Below are 13,610 nucleotides of genomic sequence, written 5' to 3' on the forward strand. Positions count from 1 at the left end.
TGTGTAATCTTGGACAGCTTTCTTATCCTCCCGAAGTATTAGTTTTCTTGTCTTTAAAAATGAGGATAGTAAAAAAAAAAATGATATAACTAAAGCACTTAGCAAAATGCCTGGTTTATAGTAAGCATTAAGTAGTAATAATAGTATGGAAACAAACATAAAATGTCTAGTTGTGGGATTGAGGAACTAGTAATTGTTAGTTCTCTGAATAGTCACATCACAAACATTCAACACATGAATATGTAAGGTAGATTTGTCTGGCACTTGGATGTCATGCAGTTTGCAGTGAAAGCGTCTACCACTTTGTTGTTGGATTAACCCAAGTACTTGTCTCCCCACACTCTTCTTTCCTTTCAATTTCCTGTCCTCATCACTTAAAATATTGAAATGGATTACTGCTTAACAAATGAAGGTTTTGAATGATTTTTGTTAAATCATCTGGCTTTACTTATACTATAATGTTTCTCATTTCTGTTTTTGGTTTCTGCTGATGTGGCTCATTGTTTCCTTGGGTGATGTTCAGCTTAACCTTCCCACCTCCAAGGTTAAGATCTATGCAGAGAAGGCAGCCAGAAGACACTTTTATTTGCCCTGAGCCCCCAACACACACCTGAAGTAGGCAGTTTCTGTGCCTGGACTAAGTCTCCTGAGCAGTCTTACAACCCCTCCCTCTTCCTCTGGTCTTTGTGCTTTTTCAGGTGGAAGGAGAGAAACCATGAATGATGTTTTCTTTTTTGTTTTCTGGGAATACTGAGATGGGGTAGAGGTCAATAGGACTTTCTTTCTATATATGCTAAATTACAATTGCTTCTCACTTCATGGCCTGATGCTTTCTTTAAATCCAGACACTAAGCAGATACCAATATCTTTAAATTTGGAGGCACATCATCAACTCTCCCAAGGCCTGTAGTTATTGCAGAATCAGAGTGGGTCAGCAGATATTTCGCATGTACAGCCAAAGAGCTCCCGTGACTGTAGAAAGCCCTGGTTTCTAGGAGTGATTTTATTGAAGTCCTCCCCAAAGTGACTTGGTGGAGAGGGAGGTCACCCACCCTTCTTCCACAGAGGAAGGGGTGAAAAGAACCTACTCATCTCAAACACTATACATTTTACAATGCAGAATATGACTAATTCCTCCTCTCCAGCCTGTTCTTATATAGCCAGAGAAGTTGTGATTGCTGGTGGTGGTAGAATCCATTCTACCTCTTCCTTAGTGAGCATTGGTGGATTTGTTTAAGAAAGTAGACTTTTAAGTACCTTATTCATCTGAACTTTGGACAAGAACGACCAATTCCAGGACATGTGAAAAATCCCACTCAATATTCTATTAAAATATTATCAAGCTTTTTTAAAACTCTATCCCATGAGGTAGATATGATTAGTATCCCAGTTTTAGAGATAAGGAAACTGCGGTCTCTTGAAGATTAAGGAACCTGACTCCTGATATACAGTTGGTAATTGGCTTTGCTAGGATTGGGAATCGTATTTATTATTCTCTGAAACCACTTTCATATTTCCACTGTGGCACTTTATTTCAACCAGTAAATCTATTCAGTCTCTATAACTTTAATTTTTTAGCCAAATCTATAGAATTGAAAAATTATATTCAGTAAGTCTATGATTTAATCAGATTCTCTCAGTTAAAATACAAGATATAAATCTTGAATTATCAGTATTATACAAGTAAACAAGCAACATCTGATAGATTTCTACTTATATATTATTTATAGGCTCAATTTTAAAGAGAGTGGCAATGCTCATAAAATAGAGAAAGCAAATAACCTTGTGTACAGAGTGAATCTGCCTCTCTCTATTTGATAAGTTAGGGCTGAATTGTTCCTATCTATCACTGAGCTGTTTGGCTTTAAGAAATAAAAGTGATCATCTCATTATAAATTCTTGGAAATAACATTTACTTAAAAATAATTCCTTCAGTTGGCCCACACTTGGCATTTCTCACCTAGAAAAAGAAAAGGTAAGGATGAGCAAAAGCAGGAAAAGAAATACAGTGTCATTGAGGTTGTTAGGAAGATTATATTAGCTATTCTCCTTAAACTCAAATGTGTTAAGTATCACTTTATTTAAGACATTTAGAAATATTTGGCAATGTGTTTGTTCTGGCTTTTTATTGCATTTTTCTATTATGCAAGTGAAATGGTTATTTCAAGCTTTCTGGTGGTTGGTTTTGTAGGAGCAACTTGGGAAGAGAATTCCATTTCCACAGAGAGCTAATTAATGTGGAAAACAGGCATTACCCACATCAGGCTGCCAGTTAACATCAGGACAGTTTGTCTTCGACACACGTGTGACAGGATGGATGGCTGACTCTTAGAGTTCATGTGATGAATTTGAGAATTGAATACTCTCACGTTGGCTGAAATTCCCACCTTGCAAAGAAGAGAAAATTAATGATGGATATGTAGGCAGGTAGTAATTAGTTAGTTAGATGGATGGATAGGAGTTAGATAGGTAACTAAGTACGTAGGTAGAAAATTACTTTGTTGGTGTCTTTACACTGAGCATAGATGTATTCGTAACATCTTACGAAGAACCGTCAAACCAATAAATGTTGGGCATCTTTCATGAATACAAAGAAATGTAAGACCTTCAACAAGCTTATGCGAATGGGAAGTAATATGTAAACGTAACAAAAGTTAAATGATGAAGTACCTAATTATCATTTTAAGATAAACATTGGGCTGCAGTCATAAAAAAGTGCATGCAAATGAGTATTCATTTATACCGATTTGGGAGTCCTATCCCTGTTGCATCTATCATCTATTTATCTATCTATCATCTATCTATCTATCTATCTATCTATCTATCTATCTATCATCTATCTACTATTATCTATCTCCCTATCACTCTATCCATCTATCTATGTAATCTATTATCTATCTCCCTGTCAATTTATCTATCTATTTATCTATCTATTTATCTATCCATCCATCCATCTATCCGTCTATCACCTATTATCTATCTCTGTCTATCTCTCTCTCTCTCTCTTTCTCTATCTATCTATACTATCTAATCTTTCTACCTTTGTATTTTATTGTAGAAATGGATCATGTACCAACTATAGTCAATAGTCAGGAGGTTTCGTTTTCTCTTCTGATAGTTGAATAATTCCCTCTTGAAAAGAAGCCCTTGCTTTTGGTAAGATTTATCAGGTTAAAAAAGGTTTTGATTTAATATTTGAAGATGGACTTAATCTCCTGCTGTGCTTTAAGCATTTGAAAACCTGCTGCAAAGTGGCATTTCAAAGACAGCTTAATATTAAATTCAGTTTGCAATATTCATATCTAATTGTTATAGGAAGAATTGTTCTGTTAATAAGTAGCAGAATAACAATGTTATTATGTTTGGTTTTCATAGGCCTTTTTAGACCTTTGTCAAAGGCTGCTGTTCTTGCAGATGTGTAGAGAAACATTTATACAAACATGAACTCTTACACTTAAAAAAATATGGATTGTCATTTTTTATTCAGCTAAGATATTCTTGAATTGGTACTGTATTTTCTTATTTTAAAAAGTCTAGCTCTAAATCCAAATCCACTGTATTATAATGTAAAAATACCAATGAAGATAATGTAATACATGCAAAACATATGCCATCTCTTCTAGAACATGATAAAATAACTTACTGAAGCCTAGGTATTATAAGTTAATTATTTTGAGTAGAGTGGAGATATTGATTGACATTTCTCTTTTATTTCAGCTGTTCTGTATGTTCAGAGTATCTTTTTACCCCCTATACAGCAAAAAAAAAAAAAGTCTTATGTTAGAATACTACTTTTATCTGGAGAAGAAAAAAACGATTGAGCATACAGTCATTATTAATCATTAATAACATGACAGAAAAGTTGACTGCAGTGGGAAAAATTAAGTCAGTTTTATTATTCATTAAGACATCCTGAAGGAGTTAACTTTTCATAGAAAGAATAGACAATAGAATTATATTTCACATTTATGATGTGAAATATGACCATTTGCTAAACTGCTTTGCCTTTTTATAATCAGATTTTCCCAATGATTTATGGGAAAATACTAATTTAAATGATAGTATTACCATCTGTCATCACCATCATTCAGACTTTGTTGTTCAAGTTTTTTTGCATCACATAAATGTTAATAATTTTACCTTTTCAAAGGAAATAACTTATTCTAATGTGAGATTTCAAAACATGTTAACTATTAGTATAATCATTAAAATTTATTTTAAATAACGTTTTCTGTGTCCCACGTTTGATCTGAGCATAATATCACTTTAGATACAGTCTTTGACCATAACTATGGCTTCTGAAATGATTATTTTCTTACGGTAGTAGCGTAAGTATGTAATTCATCTCCAATTGTATTATATTCATAGTTTGTGCTCATTATCACTTAGTTTTACTGGAAAGATGTCAGAAGAAGTTGTCTGGTCTCACAGCAAAATGACAAAGTATTTTGTTCAGTTCATAAAATAAAGTATTAAAATTTTAATATCTGCTTTATTTTAGGGGCCATATAGTATAATATTAGGGATCATTTATAATTTTTATACATTTTTTCTATAGATGATCTTGCCTCTTCATTAAAGGGAAAGCTGAAGGTCATCCAATGTATTTTTCCTCATTTTTTCCTTTTTCAATTTTTTAATATCTTTACATCATCTTCCACTTCTCTTCTGTCTTTCCTCTTTCAGGAAGATACCTATTCAACCTATCCATCCATTCTTCTGTGAGACTAATACCTTCATCAGTGCCTTCTCTCCCATTTCCTCAGACCTTCTAAGACCTTCTTTTAATAATTAGCCCATCTTTCTCTTGGTTCCTTCATTCCCTCAACTTCCCATTTTTTCTCGTTTCCTTTCTGGCCAAATTTACTGAAAATTCAATCTTATTGCCTCTATTGCGTTTATATTCATGCCTAACTCACTGCCATGACTCCTCTTCCTGACACTTTACAATACAGATTGAGTTGTTCCCAGGCTCTACTGAACATTTCTAAGAGGAGGAATAACATTCTCAGGGTATGTATCCAAAAAGAATCACTCTAGCTATTGAGGCAACAAACCCAGTTGCAGGAAGAGGAGTTAGGACAATTTTCTAAAGGTCTAGGGGTAGAAGATGGTTATCTGAAAGGATGGGGCAGTGGAAATGGCAAGAGGCAGAGAACTCTAAGAGATACTTAGAAGGTAGAATTACAATATTGATTTACTTGGCAACCATATAACCCCATCTGAATCCATAAAACACGCAGCTATAAAATAGGACATAAATATAATACTATTCTCCTTCTAGGGAATACATGAAAAAGAATATATGTAGATTTTACTGCACAGTGAAAAGTGATAAGCAAGTTACAGATTGGGATAGTAAAGTACTCTCAAATTCATTCTTTCTTCCTATGGCTTTAACAAAAATAGGAACGACAACAACAACAAAAAAGCATCGTGCTACTACGGAGAGGAAGTGAATTTTCAAACCAGAGCAAAAAACCATTGTTTTATAGCTTATACAATTAATGTAGGCTGCAAATCCCAACTTTAAATTAGGAGTACTACATAAGTAAACCCAGCTCGTATTTCTTTTTAACATACATTCATTTCAGATAGCAAGAAAAAATAATTTATAAGCCATGAGAATTGAATTTGAACTTGAGAATTAGTTTAGTTCTAAACCCCACATGGGTGACTCATAAAGTTGACACTCATCTTTGAATAATATTATGTCCCTAACAAAAGAATTAACAGAATCTCATCAGCAAGTTGTGTTATGTAAATTTTGCTGTATATAGTCCTTGCTAATTTCTCCACTATTCCATTTGCCTTCTCACTGGGTTTATTTTTCCCCATCACTAATTATTTAAGATATTTGTTTAAGAAGAACTTGTTGAGTGTTTGCTCTACTCCAAATACTGTGGCAGTGCTGCAGATACAAATAGAAATTAGATGCGTCCTCTATCCTTACTTTCAAAGGGCCACTGACCCGAAAGTAACTTCTCTCTGCCTCAGGGTCTTTGCATACACTGTCCTCTCTGTCTGTAAAGCTTCCCCACTACCTTGTTCTCTTTAGATGTCCTTACCACATTCTCAGAACAGCCTGCACTTTTCCTTTGCAGCTTTTACCACAGTTGTAATTAAATAATTATACATGTAATTATCTATTTAATGGCTCTATCTCCTATGCTACTCTAAGGCTGAGAGCAACTATTGTTTTCCTAGAGCTTAGCACAGCACCTGGCATATAACAGCAGTTCAAAAATACTTGTGGAATGAATGAATGAATGAACAATGAATGAAAACATGATGCAATTGCCCAGAGAGGGCAGATGGAGGTAGAAAAGGAGACAAGCCAAGGACAGAACACCATGGTCACCAATATTTCAGAGGCAGACAGTGCTAAGAAACAGAAGAGATAGAGGTACCTGAGGAAAAGCTCTATTAAAAATAAAATAAAATAAATAAATAAACTTTGAACTTAGAGTTACAGTGTCAACAGTGTGTAAATGTGATAAACTGTAGTCTCAAATAGGCCTTCCCCGACCCCCTTGTTGCCCCATCCTCTCATCCTTATGATTTATCTTCACAGCACTTATTGAATGTTTTATATACTTCACCCACCTATCCATCTATCCACGACTACACTTGGATGTATTATTTTTATAAATTTTATTATTATTATATAAACATATAAATTTTCTATTTTCCTCTTGGACCACATCAGTAATGGTATTGGAGAATGTGTTCTACATGATAGCGTAACAGATTTCTCAGGCAACTTCCTGCTCAAGAAAGTTTGGGGATTTGAGAGTCACAGAATCTAAATCTCTAACAGTCACAGAATTTTTGAGTCCAGGCCGAGAGTTTCTTTGGCAGTATAACTCTCTTAAAAAATTGATTCCGGTTAGTTCCACAAGCCAGTAACTATCTCCACAGATATTTCTTTTTAAAGCAGTTCATAGATCTGTTTTCTTTCTCTCTTTTCTGGTTTTCTTACTTCTCTCTCAATTTGAAGGAGGATCCTCTGAGGTTTTCTAGCTTCTGAGTGAAACTTACACCTTAACCTGATTTTTTTCCGAGTCAATTTAAACTGTTCCGGGGTTAAAACAGTAGGTGCGAAGGCCCTTTCCTTGGTGTGATCTTTGCCACAAAACCAGGTTTTAATCAGGCTTTGTTGTGCAGAGACCTTCTATTTTTGTTCTCAAATGATTCAGCAATTCTTAAAATATAAGTCTCAATTTTTGGAATCTCTTGAATATCTTTCATTTCTTTCCTGAAATGCGCCTCTTCTATGCCAAATGCAGCCATTTACACAAAAAGCACACTTAAACATCTGTCCTCCAACCCTTTTCCTGATGCTGCCAGTTCATTAAACATACATGATTCTTCACAGATCATAACAAGCAACAGTTTTACCAAATATTTTGTTTCTGTAAAATATGGATTGCCATCTTTCCAAATTCCAATGTCTGTTTCCATGCTACCCTAGCCCGATTGCTAAGCTAATGCCACATATTTTAATTTTATTGTTATTGCAACAGTCCTCTCCTTGTGCAATTTCTATATTAGTCAGGATAAATTAAGCTACGTTGCAATAGCAAACTACCCCTAAATCTCAGCAGCATAATCCCCCAAATTTGATTTCTGTGTTATAAAAAGCTCAGACGAGTGAGGGCCAGGGTGTCTGTCTGGGCACTCTGTGCAATAATTCTGACTGCCTCGACCTCATGGCCACGCCATCTCAACACCTCATGTACAATTTCCAAAGCAAAGGAAGTACACCTCTGCTCACTGCTCTGGGGCTGCCTTGTTAATGTGAGAGTGAAGGCTATTGTTTGTCTGGCTCAGGGCTGTAAGCCAAACTTAGAAGTTCAAGAGAATTAAAGAGCCTTGGACACAACTTTGACTCATGGAAGCAAGCAAATTAAGTTTTCCCCATGTCTTCTTTTAGACACAACTGACCTGATCTGTAGTTTACTTAGGTCTTGGAGGAAGTTTCTGCAAGATCAAGCAGTTCCGGTCAAGGTGACTGGAAATACATCTTCATATTGAATCGCTCTCCTCCCCTTCCCCACTCCCCTTGTCCGGGACTCATGCTCCCTGGGTTTGCAAAACTGAGAAAGTAACAGGTAAAATAGAAATGAAGACAGCATCCTAAGAAGGACTCTAAATTGACCAAGAAAGCAGCCAAACTCCTTACCTATCATTCAGGATCCTTCCTGGTCCAGTCCTATCGACTGTGAAATGCCATTTCCCCTCAGAAACCTGATTCTTCCATTCCGAAACATTGACCATAAAGTTTTTGTTGTACCTGTTAAGGTACCAATTATTTTTCTTACTTTGATGATAACTTTGGGGAGTGCTTATACATTAATACATTCAACAAATAGTGACTGAGAGCCAGGCTTTATACTGTAGCTAAAGCAAGAATTAAATCAAGAAGACAGAGATGCCACCGTACAGTACCAGTGGGAATGATAAACTTGGATACAGTCATTCAGTAATTAAATCCTGACACCAGAACACAACTCAGATCGACCTCAATTTCAGAGCCACACTCTCATTTCAAATCTCTACTCACTCTCTCAATAAATATTTATGAATTGTTTCACTCTTACTATGTGAGTATAGTGAGTTATTTATTTTCTACATTTGGGTCTGTGGGAGTGTTAAAGTATTCCACACATCACATTTTAAGGTCAAGTGATGGTGAAAGAAATTGTCAAGAAACTGCTGCTCTGAGGACATCTACAGAACTCACATGAGAAAATACATTTGAGGGAGGACAATTAAAACCATATATGTAGCCGTGTAAGAAAAAAGATTTTTTTTTTTTTTGGTAAAAAGTAATTCTTCTTCCCTCCCTTCTCCCTTCTTTCCCTTTCTTCTTTCCTTCATAACCACTCTGGCTCTTTGTGTGCTATAACCTTGATCTTTATACCTAAGTAAGCTTTCTAATTCTCAACGTTATAAAGCTCACTAAAAAACAACTATGATATATTCACTTAACTAAAGGGCACAAAAATGACACACTGACTCCATTCTTTAAAAAAAAAAAAAAACTTGCAGAAGCCTTTTTTTATAGTGTTGCAGAATTCTTCTGCAGTGTCTCACTTAATTTCTCTGGTGCTGTGATGCAAATATTAAAGCAAGATTTTAAAAATCAGCAAAAAAACTGATGAGTGAAATATCACCCAATTTGGGTACAAAGCATACTTTCTTTGGCTATTGTTATGGAGTCAGTATTTGTAGGGAATGAAAGTTTCTTAATGTGAAATCTGTGGAAATAGAGCCTTCCAATCTAAAAGCTAATGCAAAAAAACATTTGTATCATTGGCAAATCAGTGATGTTTCTCATCTCTAGAAAATCATATGAAATAGTTCACCATTATTTTTTTTAGTATTTTTTCTTAATTTTGCTTTATAAAATATATTAAGCATCCTTGATAAGATACAGAAGATAATTCCCTAAAATGTAGGGAGACAATTTCATTAGTATATTCAGTCTGATTGTGGCTTTCTTTAGTAAAAGTGTTCACAGACTCACTAAAATGTAACTTGATTTTTAAAAGTAGAAACATGGCCCAATTAATTTTACAATTAATTCATTTGTTCTACAAAGCTTTGATTGTTTCTTCTGCCTAAAGATTTTATGTAGGACAGTTAGAAAGACTAGCTCTACAGTCAAGATGGATAATTATTTTATTCACCAACTCTTCTAAATATAAAGCTGCACTAATAATAGGAAAATTTGAAATGATCATTAACATAGTTATCTATGAAACCAAACTACCCTTTGGCTGGATGACTAAAAAGTTATAAAGCATCATGTCAGTGTCTCCTAACAATAGATCTTGATTTTGACAAAAAGTCTCATAATCACAATATTTTAATTTTCATAGAGTATGAAATTACTTGCTCTAAATAAGCTAGGTATCATCTAAAATAAATAAATTATCACCCCTGTCTACTTCTAAGGTAAACATGACCAAAATTAATATAAGTACAGATGAAAGTATGAAAATTGGAAGTAAAAATTTGAGAACATTGGACCTCAAGCAATATAATGCTAAAATGACAACCACATTGTCTAATCCAGAGAATGTATGCATGCATGTAGGATTTGAGTTCTACAAATTTAATTCAAGGCTCAAGATAATAAAGTTGGTGAACATTAGGGATTCTAGATTTTTAGGTTGTGCGTGATGAGATTCGGTTTGGTTTTGTGGCTTAAAATTAATAATTTCCATTCAAGGAAATTGCAATGCCTTCTCCATACTATAAAGCTCTTTATGTGTACTTGTAGGGTTAGAGCGGCTTTGAGGATGCAGACATGTTCCCCTGCATATGTGAGTTGCAGAGAGTATCTTGGTTTATAATGCAAATTTTATGTTATGTGTGCCGCAAAATAATTTTTAGTGCATACCGTCAAATTTCCTTTATAAACTTGTTAGATTACACAAATCTATTGTGCATTTGCACACGACATGGGATTTACATTTGATTCACTCACTTTCACGTTGCACATATAAATCTAACAATTAATAAACTTATGGTCTTCTTCATCTTTAATCAGCAAAGAATAAATCATCTGGATAACAATCTTATACGAATATAAAAAGGTCTTGGGAAGAAAGCGGAAGTAATGTTCATTTAAGAATTTATTCAAAAAGAATAGCCTGGCCATCTTGTGGAAAGAGCTGAAGCAGGCACTCTCAGCTCGGCGCGGCCTGCTGCAATCCGTGGAGGAACGCGACGCCGAGCCACCATCATGCCTGGGCACTTACAGGAAGGCTTCGGCTGCGTGGTCACCAACCGATTCGACCAGCTATTTGACAACAAATCGGACCCCTTCGAGGTGTTGAAGGCAACAGAGAACAAGAAAAAAGAAGCCGGCGGGGGCGGCTTTGGGGGCCCTGGGGCCAAGAGCGCAGCTCAGGCCGTAGCCCAAACTCCAACGCGGTGGGCAAACAGCTGCATAAAGAGTCCCAGAAAAACATCAAGAACCCGCTGCCTCCCAGTGTCGGTGTGGTTGACAAGAAGGAGGAGATGCAGCCACCTGTGGCACTTAAGAAAGAAGGAAAAAGACGCGTTGGAAGAAGACCTGATCAACAACTTCAGGGTGAAGAGAAGATAATTGATAGGAGACCAGAAAGGCGACCACCTCGTGAAAGACGATTTGAAAAGCCACTTGAAGTAAAGGGTGGGGGGCTTCCCTGGTGGCGACCTCTTGGAAGAGGTCGAGGAGGTTGTGGACGGGGAATGGGCCGGGGAGATGGCTTTGATTCTCGTGACAAATGTGAATTTGATAGGCATAGTGAAGTGACAGATCTGGCCTGAAGCATGAGGACAAGCGTGGAGGTAGTGGATCTTACAGCTGGGGAACTGTCAAAGATGAATTAACTGACTTGGAGCAATCAAATGTGACTGAGGAAACACCTGAAGGTGAAGAACATCCAGTGGCAGACACTGAAAATAAGGAGAATGAAGTTGAAAAGTGAAGGAAGAAGACCCAAAAGAAATGACTTTGGATGCGTGGAAGGCTATTCAAAATAAGGACTGGGCAAAAGTAGAATTTAACATCTGAAAACTAAAAGAAGGTGCTGACGGGCAGTGGAAGAAGGGATTTGTTCTTCATAAGTCAAAGAGTGAAGAGGTTCACGCTGAAGACTCGGTTATGGATCACCATTTCCGGAAGCCAGCAAATGATATAACGTCTCAACTGGAGATCAATTTTGGAGAGCCTGGCCACCCAGGATGTGGTGGCAGGGGAGGATGAGGTGGCCGTGGGCATGGTGGACGTCCAAACCGGGGCATCAGGACTGACAAGTCAAGTGCTTCTGCTCCTGACATGGATGACCCAGAGGCATTCCCAGCTCTGGCTTAACTGGGTGCCATAAGACAACCCTGGTTCCTTTGTGGACCCTCCCCTTTGAGACTTGCATGCTTAAGGATCCCAAACAACTAAGAAATTAAAAAAAAAAAAAGAAAGAAAAGACTGTCATTCATACCATTCACATCTAAAGACTGAATTTTATCTGTTTTGAAAATGAACTTCTCCTGCTACACAGAAGTAACAATATGGTAGTCAGTTTTGTATTTAGAAATGTATTGGTAGCGGGGATGTTTTCATAATTTTCAGAGATTATGCATTCTTCATGAATGCTTTTGTATTACTGCTTGCAAATATGCATTTCCAAATTTGAAATATAAGTGTGAACAGTGTGTACCAGTTTAAAAAAGAATAGCATAAAATAGATTCTGTGGACAACTTTGCATATAAATATAAGGGTCTGGAGCCTCAAAGAAACCAAATTCATTGTTAATTTTTCAAAGATGAAAAACTAAACAAAGTGGCACATTACATAAATGAGCCACTAATGATAAATAATGAAACAGTTAATTTTCTCTAGTAAGCAATGACAACAAATTTTTGAAAAGTAAACATTTAATTTCATGTTGATTAAAAAAATAACGAGGTTTGATTTCAGTATTTTAATGAGACTGAACTAATTTTGTCTTAGCCTATCAAATAGTGATTCTAAAATTTTTCTGAAGTGTCTGAGATTTGTAAACTATGGTTTACTTGGTGTAACTTTATTGGCTGGATATTTAATTATTGTACATTAATTTGCTCATTCAGATTATGTACCTCACTCAAGGTACACTTTTTAAAACAAAATCCAGGAAATACATAAATGTTCTCAATCCATCTATAGCCAGCCATTTCCAATCTGCTTCTCATTCTGTGCTCTGAAGTCCATGGGATTACTTCTAATTTGCTCTTCCAAGTTTCTCTGCTCCATCAATACTGATTCAGTATGTGCTGCTCAGACTATTTTGTGGCTCTATTATTTACTCCAATAGCTTCTGTTCAAGTGCCAAGAAGAGAAGATGTTAAAAATGACATAACGCTAGTATCAGGGAAAAAAATCCCAGCTACTCTGCCCATGTGGTAGAGACAGAACAATACAGGGTAAATATTTTTAGTTTTTTTGTGTGATGGGATTTGGTTAGGTTTTGTGGTTTAAAATTAATAATTTCCATTCAAGGAAATTACAATGCTTTCTCCATACTGTAAAGCTCATTATGTGTAGTTGTAAGATTAGAGTGGTGTTTTCCCCACTTCAGAGAGATGCTGTTACAGCAGAAATTAAAGATGTGGAAAAGACGGCACACGTCAGAAAAAAGGAGGAAGAGGACCCAGTGACTTAAGTTATATTTTATATTTAAAAGAAAAGGAATTGGTGATGTCACACAGCAACGACAGCAAAAGCAGCCAAAGTTGGAGAGAAAACAGAGCCATCAAGTTGAGAGAACTGTGCTGACATACACATGCTGGAGGCATGAGGGACTCCGTGTGGCTCAAGGACTAGGGTTTTGATTGCAAATGATACATTTTCAGGGACTCCCTAAAATGTTGAAAATATTTTGTGGATGGCCCAAAATAATGTTTTATTACAATTATTATGACCCTATGTTTACTCCAAGGTTATGTGACTCTCGACTTAAGAAAAAATGCACAGGGCTTCCCTGGTGGCGCAGTGGTTGGGAGTCCGCCTGCTGGTGCTGGGGGCGCGGGTTCGTGCCCCAGTCCAGGAGGATCCCACGTGCCGCAGAGCGGC

General features: G+C 36.3%; 1 pseudogene; it reads left to right on the forward strand.

The window, feature by feature from the left end:
• Positions 1–10,025: 10,025 nt before the first annotated feature.
• On the forward strand, positions 10,026–12,626 carry LOC111176338 (SERPINE1 mRNA-binding protein 1 pseudogene; annotated as a pseudogene).
• Positions 12,627–13,610: the final 984 nt, after the last annotated feature.

This window comes from Delphinapterus leucas, chromosome 18 (assembly GCF_059928025.1).
Source record: "Delphinapterus leucas isolate spDelLeu-1000000601 "Yukka" chromosome 18, BTC_Dleu_Yukka2, whole genome shotgun sequence".
NCBI classification, from domain to species: Eukaryota; Metazoa; Chordata; class Mammalia; order Artiodactyla; family Monodontidae; genus Delphinapterus; species Delphinapterus leucas.